The 14,958-nt window shown below is 38.5% G+C and overlaps 1 long non-coding RNA gene across 1 annotated transcript in view; it reads left to right on the top strand.

The window, feature by feature from the left end:
* Window positions 1-2,235, top strand: part of LOC141730831 (uncharacterized) — a 71,244-nt gene extending 69,009 nt beyond the window's left edge. Inside the window, exon 3 of the long non-coding RNA XR_012582542.1 lies at window positions 2,126-2,235. This is a non-coding gene — a long non-coding RNA (uncharacterized LOC141730831). The remainder of the gene's footprint in view (window positions 1-2,125) is intronic.
* Window positions 2,236-14,958: the final 12,723 nt, after the last annotated feature.

The raw sequence follows: 14,958 nt of genomic DNA, 5'->3' as shown, positions 1-14,958 counted from the left end.
ACTGTCCCACCAGCAAATAATTCTGCATGTACTTATTTTCGAAGTTCTTTAACACTTTTCTATATTGTGGGATTTCAATTGTTTCTGTTCCTTTCTTGGTAAATAGTTGAGGAGTAAGCACATTTTCAAGAGCTGTAGGGAGGCTAAGATGCCAGTTGCATTTTAACGATATGGTGCTTTATCATTCTTACTGTAGCCAATTCTCTTTTAAATCATTGCAGTTTCTGCTTTAGCCTCCAGCTATAGAATTCTTTTCAAACGACAGTGAACTTGGCAGATTGCCAAAAGAAAAATAAAGGTGTTTTGGTCCACCAAAGTATTTTGAGTGCTTCTTAGTGATACAGTTTTCTTCTCTACATCTGCAAAACATTTTTTTTTCTGAAGTGAATTTTCATGTGAAAAGCCTCCTTAATAATCACCAGTATTGTTTGTTTCAATGCAGTTATTTAACTGCACCCCTGGGTGCTTACAAAATAAACAAGAGAGTCTTCTAAAGAGTTTTAAAAGTGGCAGGTGCTTAGTCTATGCCCTATTCACTCGGTTTGCAATGACATTTTTGTGTTAATCTATAGACAAACAAGAGACAGGTGACACACAGCATCAAGTACAATGTGCTAAGTCGACAAACTTTGGTCTAGATAAGATGTTTGTGCTGCATATGCCTACACTGGCAGCATGGATTTATGCTGTTTATATTTAAGTTATGTTCCTCAACACTGCTAATATCAGAAACTTAAATGCTTATAAATTGACAGTGAATGAAGTATTTTAGGGGTTAGAGACTTCAAAGAATCTAGTGCCTCAAAGAAAAAAAAAACAGAAACCAAAAAACAAAAAACAAACCAACTAAAACCACTCAAAATATAACAAAAAAAAAAAGAAAGCTAATTCCTGTAAGCACAGCATAGTTTGCATTTTTAACATTGTTGAAATGTAAAACAGATTGTTAAATGTTGCTGAAATACAGAAATGGTATTTTTGAGACTCTGGCTGTGAATACAGTTCATTCATTATAAAATACCATATCCATGGCATTCCCAGGCTAGCAGTATTTTACACTCTAAAGGGTATAGATATTACTAAATGTTGTATTATAAAGTATGGCCAAGAGAGTAATACTAAGTGAATTAAGCAGCAAATGGAGGCAGGATATTCATCATCCCTCCCCTGTTTTACAGTCTAATTCACTGAGATGCCACATGAACAACAGACTCAAAGCTTTTTAATGATCCTGTTTGTAAGGAGGGGCTCTGTTTAGAGATGGTGAGATTGGAGGACTGAGGGAAAATGACACAGGAGAACAGAAGTTTGACCACTTTATTTACTGAGGTAGTTTTTGGCAAGCCCTCCAAAGGTAGATGGTAAGGAAGAGCAGCAAATGTGTGTGCAGGGCAGGTTGATGGCTCTGTGAGCCATGTTATTTAAAAATGTCTCTAATCCAGGCAGATCTCTTACTTTAAGGCCTGTATTGTCTTTAAGAGGTTGTAGGAGGCTCTCTATGCCATATTCTCATTCCTGTGTTCACTTCCATTTGTGCACTACTCGTTCCAGCCACAGAAGAGACAGAGCAGCCTATTCCATTATCGGTGTCACTGCTTTGCATGTGAGGCCAGTACGGGATTGCTTTCCCTTGCAGAGCGGGAGGGGAGCTGCAGTGAGCACACCCAGCTGGGCAGCCTTTGTGGGGCCTGGCATTCCTCCCTGGCATTCCCAGTGGGTGTCAGTGACAGAAGGGAATGGCCAGGGGGCTTGGTGCTGCAATGGAAGAGAATGGCAGAGCTTTTCTCTGCTGGTTCATCCAAACCCGACAAATGGGGTCAATGTGGGGAACCAAAGGCTGGTTCTCTGGAGATAGTTGGTGCAACTTGGTGCACAGCATGAGCAAAAAGTATCATCATGAGCAAAAAAGTATCATAATTTCACAACAGAATATTGTCCTTGGGTGAAGGTCAGTTGTCCTTGGGGAATTTATACATATGCATGTTTGTCTACTAAAAATATTTCTCTCTCCAAGTGAAGTTCAGAGGAAAAGGAAAAGTGAGGTTAAAAAAAAAAAAGAAAAGAATCTATTTTATTAATAATTTAATTTGTTGTTGTGGCATGTTTGTTTTCTTTTCTTTCCCAGACTGAAATCTGGCTTGGACTTTAAGAAGTGAAGAGTAAAATTTTATTATATTTAGTCAAAAACCCAATCTAGGGTGTGATGCAGCTCTTGATGCAATTCTTGATCAGCAGGTATGTAATTATCACCAATTTATTTGTATTATTTAATGAAATCTGATTTTTTTTTAATTATGAAAGAGCATAAATTAAATATGAAGCCCTACATTGCTTAAAAGCATTGATAAAATCACATTTGCTGAATGGAATGGGAGAGGCTGCTCTTGAAGATAAATTATAATCTGGACAATAGAGAGGCTGTAGATCAAATTTTCTGGATTTCAGTAAACCATTTGATAAAGTACCCCTTGGGAAATGGTTAGTTAACCTGGAGAAGATTTGGATTAGTAGAAGAAATGAATGGTGAGCAAGGAAGGGACAATGGCATGGAATTTTTCATGGTAGGGAGTCACTAGTGGTGTATTTGTTAATTTAGCCACAGGTTTGTTTATTTTGTACTTTTGGTAGTCATTTTTTTCTGGGATGGTGGTAGGCATAAAAGGCTTGATAATGAGAGTTTTAGATGAGTCACACCTGAGAAAACATCATCAGCATCAAATTTCAGGCAGGTGGAATAAGATGATGATGAACTGCAGCAGACAGGTCTGAGACCAGAACAGCACAAGTGTCTGTCAAGCTGGTGTATGTGAAGGGCTCCTGTTCTGCAGATGACAGCGGTGGAGAAACACCATACATGTTATCTGACCCCAAGGGGATTCCAAAATACAGAACTGAGGCAGTGAAACATTGGGCTGGACCGAGAAGAAGGTTAATATTGTACAAGGTGTTATATTGGTTATTGCATTTACGTATGGGTCAGCTATTTGAGCAGGAGGGGAGAAACAGCAGTGCAATCAAACCTGTGAATGAAGGCTTCCATCTTCCCTCCAGAGGCCAGCGGCACTGAATGGGCGCAGACACCCACACTGGCCCTGAGCTTATCCACACCAAGAGGGCAGCTGGCTTCCATGGGCCTGGGGCAGGCATGGAAGTAAGAACATTATTAAGTTCTTAGCTGAGAACCAAGTGGACACAAAGCAGATTAATGGCAGAACCTGGGAGCTGGTGTCTATAAATCTCTTGCAAATATAAGTCAGCTGTTTTAGTTCTATTTTTTCCTCTGAGTTGTGTGTCATCTTCTGTTTATGACAGTGAGGCTACTGTTGTCACTTATGTGCAAAAGCAATTAAAATAATTTCTGCTGTTCTGACAATTGACGTTGGTTCCCCTTGCTCTGTTTTACAAATGAGCTGCATTATTATCTATAGCACTGACCATCCTTCAACTATCCTATCATGTAAATAGTTCGTATAAATAATTAAAAGCTGGGGTTCACAGTGGTGTCTGCAACAATGGGCTTGTTTTTTGCAACTTGATAGGAAAGATTTGATTTACATCTGCTCTGGGTATTTTATTCCCTATCTTATTAAAGCTAACAACTTAGATATACCATAGTTTTTTATGGGGAACCTTGCCAAACATTTTCAGATGAAGAGAAATTTTCTCCAATTAAGAGATAGTATCAGTGGAATAGAGCGTTGTCACAGGATAATGGTCTCCTGCTGCTTTGTTAAATGCCAAGGTAAACCTGAGGCATTTATCAGAAATTAATGTCAAAGCAAAGTCGAGAGGTTTATCTTGAAAGCTGGAAACAGTGAGCCTGTGCAATACCTATTAGAAAATAGTCCAGGTTTCCTTGTGCATCCTTCCTCCCACAATTAAACTTGGAAGGAAGAAAAATTTCTTTCTTGCATCAAATGTTGCCACCAAAACAAGGTACCAGCTTCCTTCTAGATGCATAAAAAGGCTGCTGAATCTCTAATTTTAAGCTGCAGATGAGTAGTTTGTATGTATGTTTGAGGTTTACCTTTGCATCCCTTAACACTAAGCTGACCTTAACTTAGGCTTCACACAGCCCTGATTCAAAGCATGTTGAAAAGGGGAGTTTGAATGTTAAAGACAAAGCAAATACATAAATCTGCTGGGCTTACTCTGTTACCAGGATGGAGCCTGATGGAAGGGGTGGAGTGAGGGAAAAGGAGGGACAGAAGATAAAAATACATCTCAGTCACTTGGAAAGATGCAAGGAAATGTTTTATGGCACAGAAATAGGCTGCAGTGCTATGTTCCTGTTTGTTCCTCACAGACATTGAGCAAAGTTTGTCAACTTGTGAACAGAAGAACCTGTTTATCTTTAAGATCCAAGGCAAATCTTAGACAAGTAAATCCCTTGAAGTATTCTTGCTCTTCAGTGGCAATGCAACACTTCTGCAAGTGTCACAAGGTGGCTGCTGCCTTTTAAACCCTAAATTAACCATGTCAAATCAGCTATAATAGCTACTTAGTCATGTATTTGATTATTCCAGAAACATGCATGAATTTTAACAGTTTCATCCAATTTCCTTCTTCATCTAGATTACTTTGTGTTTCTTGTAAACCATTTATTGCTTTACTGAAAATCCAAAGGTGGAAACCACTGTAGATAGAAGTGAAGCTCATTTGATTGCTTCCTATTGTCCTAGTCTTGGAGACTGGAGGTCTAAGAAACCTGTTCAGTCCTTAACACTACTTTTTGTTTGCCTAACTGATTCAGGGTAAATATTTTTAATTTGAGGAATTTGTGTCTCTTTAAAAATTAAGATGACCCTGGGTTTCACTCAAAATATGAATTCTCCCAAAACATTACGAGTGGTCCCTGTACTGCAGGTTTGTCCCAGCTGAAAACAAAACTAACAAAGAAAACAAACCCCAAACCTTCCTCCCCCCAACAACAAAAAAAAGCACATAGAATTTTTTTTCTTTATATCACTGCTCCCCCCCAAACACACACTCACAGGCACACAAAGACACAGCTTTCTAGTCCATACCAGCACCATATTCTACATTTTAGATAATGGTTTGCCATTTGGGGGCCCTGGTAGTTATTAGTCAAATTTGGTGAGAAGCTGAAAAGAGGCCAGTAAGGAGAAACAAGTGTGCTGGTTTTCCCCCTCTCTTTCAGAGTGGAGAGATTTGTTTCAGGAGAGTTGATATTGGGTTGTACTGCAGCATACAGTGTTTCATCAGTCATGCTGCATTATGTCACATCAGGTGTTTCTATGAATTAATTTTAGTTTCTGAGATTTACTGAGGTGTGAAAAAGCCATTCCATGAAAGCGCCAGTGGCAGGCAATACTGCCACCAAAGAAGGAGGAGCCTTTTAATTTAAGACTGAGGAGGTTTGGGAGGAAATGCAGATATAAAACGATGAGGCAGTCCTATCAAATTAGCCCATCATACTAAAACCCTGTGTTCAGCGAAAATGTCCGTGGCACTGCAATGTTCCTGCATGTGGCAGGATTGCCAGCCCAGTGCTCAGTTCAGCTCCTGCTCTGGTGGGTGTGGTGAGGCAGGGACAGGGTTGTGGTTTGGCTGTTCCAGGGAGGGCACAGGTAATTCCAGGGGGCTGGAGAACCAAAGCCCATGGAGCAGCCTGCAGGGGGAGGCAGAGGGGGCTGTACCAATTTGTCTCTCTGCAAATAACCAATTCTTGGGCCATTTTCTCACAAGTAATCTGCAGGGCCAGAAAGGCATTAGTAAAGCATGCATTAGTATTCACTGAACATTCCTTGTGAATATTTTCTGAGAACAGACAGACCTGTTACCTTGGAGGAACAAGAGAATAGCATTAAAAGGGATGTGGTTTTTTATCATGTGTGCTGATTTTTCAGCAGCTTTTGGAACCTTTAGAGGGATGTTGGAAAGTGATGGAAAGGGATCCCCTTTCCAGGGGATGCTCAAGGTCCTGTCAAAACAGGCAGAGCAGAACTTTGCTGTAGGATACCCCTGTTTGGCTTTAGGTCACTGGCAAACCCAGCTTCAAATCCCAGAGAAATAAGTGAAGAGAATCAGCAACTTTAAAACCAAATTTTCTATACCCTGATGAAGACTCCAGATTCAGGGCAGGCCTGCATCCCAACAAACCTTTCACTGCTCTGTATGAAGTGTACTTTATACAAGGGTTGTTTTAAATACTATGTCCCTGAACCTGTCTGGCTGAAATTGGTGAGAGCTTTGCTATTGATTTCTGCTGGGCTGTGATCTGTGCTTTTGGGTCTGGTTGGCTTGACTTGGAATATGTAATCCAACAGGATTCAAGAAAAGAATTTATAAAATGGATTTTTTTATTCTAAGAAGAAGTGCATAACTTTTTAGATTATTTCTGTCCAAGTCAGAAATAATTGTGTAACCAGCATCTATGAGCTAAATTCACCATGGATGTAATAATGTGAACAGCATGTCATTCATAATCTACTAGAAGTAAGAATAGTGAGGCTGTAAAAATTTACTATGAAATACTGACACTGTTAAATCTCCAATTATAAAGACATATAAGAGGAAAGAGAGCTGTAACCCATTACACTACTGGTGATCCCCAAAGGTGATATCACAGTAAGGCTGAATGCTGACTAACTACAGTAATTTCTTGTGGCTTCAGTGGTTTGTGGCAAAAAGATGAATATCAGAAGCCCAAATAATAGACTTTCTTGCCTAGGTTTCTATTTGTAATGAAATTCTGTTCAGATTAGTAGAAAACATTACAGTCAAAGAAGAAAGGGAGTGAAGACTAAATAGAATTGCCACAGGATTTATTTTTGCTGTAACTTGTAGATGATGATTAAAAATATGTATTGATTTGTAGTTTACCCTGATACTTGAAACTGATAAAAGTATAAACCACTACTTTGGTTTAACAGCTTTATTAGAGCTGAGGCTGGGCAGAGTTATGTGGGGTCACTTTTTGCCTGGGGTCGCCTATCAGTTTTCAGTAGAAGAAAAGAATTGGAATGAAGCATTGACAGATCCCATCTGGGCTCCCTGAGACAGCTGGTTTCAATACAGTCTGTCTAATGCTAGAATTGTGCCTTCAGTTGCTTTTGTTGGCATATCACAATAGTTTGGTGTTTTGAGATAACACCTACAGAATGGACTGAGTCCACAGTGTGTTAGTAGCAACATTTCTCATGAGCTGCAGAAATACTGGATTTCTGTGTGCTGATTCAGCCAGACAGAGTTGGTGTGTGTTATATAAAACAGCCATAATTCTGGGAATATACAAATTAGGATGAAACTGTGACTGATTTTAAGGTTTCTTTGGGTTCATTTGTTTCTTTAACTAGGAGATCAGAATTTTTTTAATTTTAGCATTTCAATATTGTATATTAATGCTTAATTCAGCTTGGCTTACAAACATGCCATGTGGGTCATAACCTTATTTAAATAGCAGATTTTAAAATCCTTGAGTGTCAAATGGCAGCAGAAACACCTGGACAAAGATATTGGAATCTGGTATGATAATTTTGCTGTAATCACAAATTTGTATTTAATTTGGCTTTTGGTCTTGTGTGAAGTGGCATTGGTGATATCTAATATTCTCATTATTATTTAACTAACTGTTGTAGCTATTTTTAAAAGATTTCAAACTTCCCCTGCCTAAAAGGAAGACTAGTACCTGCTCTATAGAGTACCGAAACTGAATAAAACAGCTCAACCAACAACAATAAATGCAATAAATGCATTAGGGTTAGGGCTCATTTTGGGAGAACTGAAATTGGAGCCTAATGTGGGGAGAAAAGTAGCAAAGCAGGAAGTGGCCATATTCCCTCAAGAAACTTCAATGCAGCAATTAAAAAAAAAAAAAAAAACTATGAAATTTCTAATGTATATACAAATGCATACATCACTATTGGTTCCTGAATTGTGTTCAGCTGAAATCTTACTTTGCAAAAATTAAGTTGCCTTCTGCCAGGAAAAAATTGCTATTTGTCATTTATTCCAAAAGGCTGCCTTGTTTTGTGTGATGTGCAATGTAGAAACAACATATTTCCATTAATGCAGATGTTCACTTTCATCTCCATAAGACTCCTGAAGCACACTACTTTAAATTTAGACATGCCTGCTGTTTCTCCTGCCCCCACTTCTTCAATTTCTTTTTTAAATGATGAAGTTATATAGCTAAGATTGAGTCTATAATCAAACCCAGTCTGTAAGATGACACTCATTGGTTATGGAGAGCTTATCCACCTCCTATCCTAATATTCACATGTACAGCAGAGAGCAGGAATTCTTTTGGCCTCTTCTTTGAGCCCCCATTTTTTTTTTGAATGTTGGTTACCTCAATGTTATACAGGGGATACAAATTATTCACAGAAAAGTATCTGTCTCTTATTGTCTGTTTCTGCTTAAAGGGGAGTTATTTCATCCTGCAAACCACAAATAAAATTACAGCTTCTTGCTAGGGATCACTAGTGGAAAGCCTTGCAACAAATGCAAGATACTCCACACTTTTTTTCCCCCAAGATATTGCATCATGACAGTAAAATATGTGCAGTGTTTTACTTATCTGGATAAAGTGAAGGGTTTTTGTGTATTTGTTTGTTCCTGATATGCTTATAAACCATGAACTTGCACCTTGGTTCTTTAATTGCAATACAGTTTGGGGAAATGGAGATTGAGAGGTGATAATCTGTGTTTAGTGAACACACACAAATGCCAATATGATTTAACAGGGCTCTGGAAGCAATGAGAGAAGTCTGTGAGGACTAAAAGGAGGGGAAGAACAGGAGAGGTTACATTTTCTTTTTGGAGAGAGACTTCACTGAGAGTTAACTTTGATTTGAGGAACTTTGGTAATTTTGCCTTTATGTTTTAATTTTTTCAGTATTATTTAACTGGTGTTGAATTTAACTGCTTGATCTGAAAGTAGGCTAAAAAGGACTGGGGAGATGTCAGATAAAATGTATGCAACATACATTTTCTTACATTTGTGGCACAGTGTTTTGTTCTGGGCATTTTATGGTATGTTCCAGAGCCTGTTGGAGTGGAAAACGATGCCACATGTAACTAACTCCCATGTCTTTGTGTTAAATCACCCTTTATTTCCCAGGTCTCCAAGCAACAGTATCTTAAAGATGAAATATTCATTTCTGAAACCTAATTTAATTTCAGAGTTGCCTGAGCTGCAGAGCTTATCAGTTCATGGAACTCACAAAATTCAATGAATTAACAACTCTTTTTCCATAGATGGAAGGTTGTTTTAATTTTTTTTTCAGGATCTCATTAAAATGCATCTTCTGATTTTTAACCTTGGTTTGGCTGGTTATGATTTACTCATTTTACTCATGATATAGCAGATAAGAAAAAGACTAGAAGCAATAATCTTCCCATCAATAAATGCAGGGCATTGTAGCTTTATAACAGCTGTTAACAACTCTGAGCAGTGCAGAGCTGTAAATAAACGAAGATTAGAGATGCTTTATATTTCCCAGGTTTGGTTCATATTTTGTTTTTAAACACAGTTGGAGCCTTGAGATCATCTAACAGATCACTAGTGGCATATTGTAACTAGTTAAGTCAGTAACAAATGAAACTAGACATAAAATATTATGGAAATAATGAAGGAGCTCATGAGCTCAGGTTTGTGAATGCTAAAATGAGCTAAGGTGAGCTCACCAAGAGCATCTGAGGATGCCTCCTTTATTCCTGTAAGCTTCCAGTGACTGGCAGCTGGATGTCTGTGCTTCTGACGTTTACATAATTTTGCCAATTAGATACTTCTGAAAATTCTGATAATTAATGTGTAGACATTATTGTCTCCTGTTCCTTTTATACTAAACAAGCAGTAATGGTTGGAGAATGGAATACCTGAATACATTTTGGAGGTCTTTAGCTGAAGATAGGATTAATCATTAGTGCACGTGAGTCATAGCACTCATTATTTATCCACTTTTACAGAGGGCCATTGTTCATTGTGACTGGGTCCTCCTGGAAACACAGAACAGAGCAGCAGCGCTGGGGATTCAAGGCCCAAGCAGCCCCTCCTGCCCCCCTGCCCTTGTCCCCTGTGCCCTTCTACTCTGAATTTCATGTTCCCTGGGCCAGAGGTGTAGAGGTGCCAGGATCTCTGCTGGAGAAGCTCCTCTGCAGTCACTCTCTGTGGAACATCCCCTCCTTGCATGCCTGCTGCTGCTAGGCCTCGTGAAGGAGATCCAGTACAATCCATTACTGGGAATCTCCAGGAGAAAAGCTGAAAAATTTGATGGTGGGTTTGAAATGAGTCTTTCTTCTGCTGCTCTGCTCTACCCTGTGGCTTCCTCTGAGGTCGTTTGGATTTACAGTAGCCATATGGGCAGTGTTTCCTCGAAGGAAAGAACACTCTGGAGAGTTGCTTTATTGTATCTTAGGTGCATTTTGGAGCAGGTGTATGCAGACAGGACTTGTGCATCACCAGCTCCAGCTCCTGCACAAACATCTGCTGCTGCATGTGGTATGATAAAGATCAGAATTAATGAGTAAAACCTGAATCTTCTACCTGATGAAAGAGATTTACTTATCTGTAATTGGGCACTCACATTCCAAGAAACTCACATGATTACATAATGATTTATATCTTTCTGTAAAAAGCAAAGTATGTGTGTGGTTGGTTGTTTGTTTGCTTTAGATTTTGTTTGTTTTATCAGTTTCTTTGTGGGTTTTCCAAGCAAGAATAAAAAATGTTGCCTAGGTGAGAATCTGTAGATATTTAAAAACATTTTCACAGGAAAAGTATCAGGAGTTCTCAGAGTTAATTTACATTTCAGGGCAAATTTTCAGTGTTTACTATGGTTCATAAATGTCAATGACACAACCACGTTTTTCAGCAGGAGAAATTACAAGCCTTAATTCAAGCATGCCTCATCACTTTACTAGCTATGCTTGTTTTGCAGACAACTAGGTAGAACAAACTGGTGTGTGCAAGAAAGGAGTAAGCAGAAAGTGCTGTAAAAATACATATTTTCTGCAAGGTTTATAGAAAACTCCTATGGTGTCTACAGTTTTTTCTTTTTATAACATAAAGATGCTTTGTCTGCTTATACATTTTGTTAAAATATCAGCAAATGAATACATTTTCCAAGACTGTGGTGATTTACAACTAAATAGAAATCATAGAGCAAAATAATGACAACACATTTTTGCAAGCTAAACTATTCTTTGTGGCCCACGTGCTGAAGAAAAGGCAGATAAAATAGATGAGTGCTGCAATGCTTTGTGAAGGGCAGTAATCAGGGCTGCTGCTGGGAAAATGGAGAGCTTTGACACCCTTGGCAAGGCAGGACCAAATTATCACCCCTTTGTTTTTTTGAATTATATTTAGTTCTAATATTTCTTGCCATTACTTGTGCTGGGATTTCACAAAGTTGTAGCCTTAGAACTTTAAGGTTAAACAGCTCTAAAAAGGTACAATTAAAATGTAATAATCTATCTGAAATAAAATGTAGAACATCTCCTAGAAAGGTCTTTTCTTGAACAGAACAAATTTGTGAGAAGCCTGTGGTTCTGAAAGGAAAGGTTACTTCTGGAGGGCATGACCAGTTTTGGATTATTTTGGATACTGTTGAGGAGGAAGGCAAGGCTTTAGGCTGCGTCTCATCCTCTTGGCTAAGGTCAGGTGTAGTGTGTCTCTCACATATGTGTGATTTTATGTTTAAATCTCATGGCAGGGACACAAAAGACTGCCTGAGTTAAGGGAAACTTCAGTCCAGAGAATAACTGTGAACCTCTTGTGGAGAGACATAGCTGCCTCTGTTTGGGGAAGGATAAAATTGATCTTGGTGTCACTGCTGATCAGCACATAATGTCCAAGAGGATAAAAATAGTAAAATTAACCAAATTAATTCCCCAAGAGACACAAAGAAAGAAATAATGGAATTGGGTTTTTTATCTTGTGCAATTATATGTGCATACATTATTCCAGTGTGATGCAATACCCTTTAATGGGATGTAAAAGAGACTTCTGGATTACAAAAACACTCAACTGTTGGGTGATCCATATTTTTGAAGACAGATTGGCCTGTGGGAATTCCCTCTTCCTTTAGGTGTTGTGATTGGTGTGATAAAATAGTGTGGAACAATTGTTTCTATGAGGATATTCTCAATTTTCAGAGATGTGTGCCAGTTCAGTGGAGAAAGCATATTTCCAAATTTCTCCTTCCTGCTGAAGGCATGTCTCATACTGAGCAGCACAATCTAGATCCTGATAATGGGTAGTAAAGACTATGACAAAGCTTAGGTGATGCATGCTGTGATTTTTGAGAAAAATGTGCAGCACAGAAAAAGTGTATACCCTGCAGAATAAATTTTTGCTGTTATGTAGGATATGAAAGCAAGAATCTAAGAACAAATCATAGAGAAAGCAAAAGTAATTAGTGCTATGGCCACTTGCCTTCTTACTGTCTCATCTTCAACTTATCAAGGTGTTTGCTGATCATATGTAAACAGACTGTTGCTAGGAAGGAGAAATATTTGGGAACATATCCTCATTCACATTAATAATGAAAAGTAACATTTGATTCCCTGGGCACTTTTTCAGCTCAGGCTCTGAAACTGAACCTAATTACCAATGTTGCATTACAAAGTGGAGCCTTTTCTGCTCAGGGAACAGAACAGACATTAATGAGAGCTTCTATTTACTTTTTTTAAAAAAGATTTTCTGCACATTAATTTTAGTTTATTCAACATGCCACTCCTTGTCTTAAAGTAGCTGACCAACAAACACCGACCTCTGCACCCTGTCATTGCCTTTTAGTTTATGTGCTTGATTTGCTTTATTTCCAGAGAGAAAATAAAACATTTTAATTTGACTTTACTGTCATATGGTTAGTTACCAACCTGAGATTTCAGTGAAATGTCCTTTGTTGAAGATTTAGAAAAACAATCAGTGTGCAGCAAATATTGATATGACTCTTAATGGCAATTTAGCTGATTAATATCCTTTCATGCTGCAAAGCAGCGTGAAACACAGCGTCTTAATGAACGCCAGCAACAAAGAGTGTACCAGGTGTGTTACTAAGAAACAATCTCTAGTGTGATTTAATTAATCAAAGCATTGCATGGAGCAATTATGAGCAACCTTGTCTAAGTGGCTGCAGTACAAGATCCTTGATTTAAAATTGGTTTTAAAGAAAGACATCATGGCTTAATAACTGTGCTCTACTAGTCATAGAACAAACATTCTCTTAATCTGGCATTTGTTTTTTGGTGGGCTGGTGGTTTTTTTCTGCTTTTGGGGGTTGGTTGGTTGGTTGTTTTTTTTAAGTGGATGGAGAAAGGCAACACTAATTATTTTGAGTGTTGGTTAGCTAGATGGATGAAAAGTCACTGATCTATTAATATGTCACTGAATCATATTCTTTCAGTTCTTTTCACCCTGCACTTTGCCCAAATCTGCTGAATGGATTTTTTAAATAACTTTCTGGGAGGCTGAAGCTGTTCCTGCTGAGGAGAGAACATTCCTTACCAACCTCAGGTGACAGCCAGACGTGTATGTGACACTGAAGCCAAATGGCCTGAGCTGTGCTCTGCCAGGTTAGCAGCGCTGCTCTGTGGGAGATTTAGGTGGAGAGGAGAAGTTTCAGCTTGCAGTCACAAGATCTAGAAGGAATTAAATAATTTCCAAATGAGCATCTGCCCATTCCATTCAAAACGAGCTGAAAATCACAATAGTCCACAGTGCTTTACTGGAAACCTGGGGCCTTTTTTTATTAAGCAGAAGATTGGAATGCAAACCTGTTTGCAGAATTAGGAAGGTTTCCTGAGTTCATTGGAGGAAAAATTATTGTGACTGACTTACCTTCCCAATAAAAATAGGTGAGTTTTATCTCCTGCCCTCTGGCTCTCTTAGTGAGTTTATGGTTGAAATATGTTACCATAGTGTAGCTAATTCCTCTGCTATAAATAGTTCTCTTTAAACACTGAAGTAGTAAAGCACTCTGTTTGTTTGGGTTGTAGCATAAACTATTGATGTGTAGACTTTACCCAGTCCAGATTCCACGCTCCAAGAGAAACTTGCTGTATACAGTTACACTACTGGTAAGGTCTTTCAGACTCTCCTTCTTACAGAAATTGAGGGACAAAAGCATGGGCATGAGCTGTTACACAGATGCACAATTATTTCCCTCTTAAAATTCTCTGTTGGACACCTGTAGATGAATTTCAATCCTTCTATAAGCTGGAGACAATTGGAGTCAAACAAAACTTCCAACATTAGCCCTGCAACATTAGCATGTGTAAAAACCACTATCTGGACTAAACACAATGGATGAAGAAAATTTTATGTAAGATGAAAAATTCTGCTACTACTCAGCATTTAGATTTCTGTTCAGGGAACTTTTGAGAGCTTGTCAAATCTGTGTCATTGTGGTTTAAGATTTCACAGTGGGAAACACACAAGTGAATATGCAAACTGTGGCACAGCTTTCACTGATCTTATAATGGAGAAATAGAGAAGGACCTAAAGCTTTCATTCTTAAATATCTGCAGAAACTTGGTGTGCAAAGGCAGTGGTAGATGGAGACCTTTAGTTCCTATCAGGGCCATGTCTCAGAGCTTCTGTGATATCATCTGCAACCATGTATATGCACAGAGAAAAATACATGTGCATTTATGAACACTGGTTAAACATAACCTTGATTTTTCTTTAAATGAAGATCCTCATGGACTGAAGCTTTTACCTGAACTGCTTAATGTTGTTTCTGAAAGCAATGTGCTAAGGATATGCAGGAAATTCTTTTAAAAATTGCTCTTGGTGCTTATACAGCTTCCTTCTAAGTTGTGTGGAAAGCTTTTGCAGTAAACTTGGATATTTTTTATGGAATAAAAAGGAGGTTTTTCAGTTTCCTAGTAAAGCTTGGGAACAGAAGTTGAGCTCAAGAAGAGGATGGACTGGAGGACCTCAAGTGCTCCCTTCTGACCCTCTCCATTCTGTGATCTGTGACTTTGTTC

Source organism: Zonotrichia albicollis, chromosome 13, assembly GCF_047830755.1.
Source record: "Zonotrichia albicollis isolate bZonAlb1 chromosome 13, bZonAlb1.hap1, whole genome shotgun sequence".
Lineage (NCBI taxonomy): Eukaryota > Metazoa > Chordata > Aves > Passeriformes > Passerellidae > Zonotrichia > Zonotrichia albicollis.
Note: the sequence above shows the minus strand (reverse complement) of the source record. Positions and strands in the feature narration are given on the sequence as shown.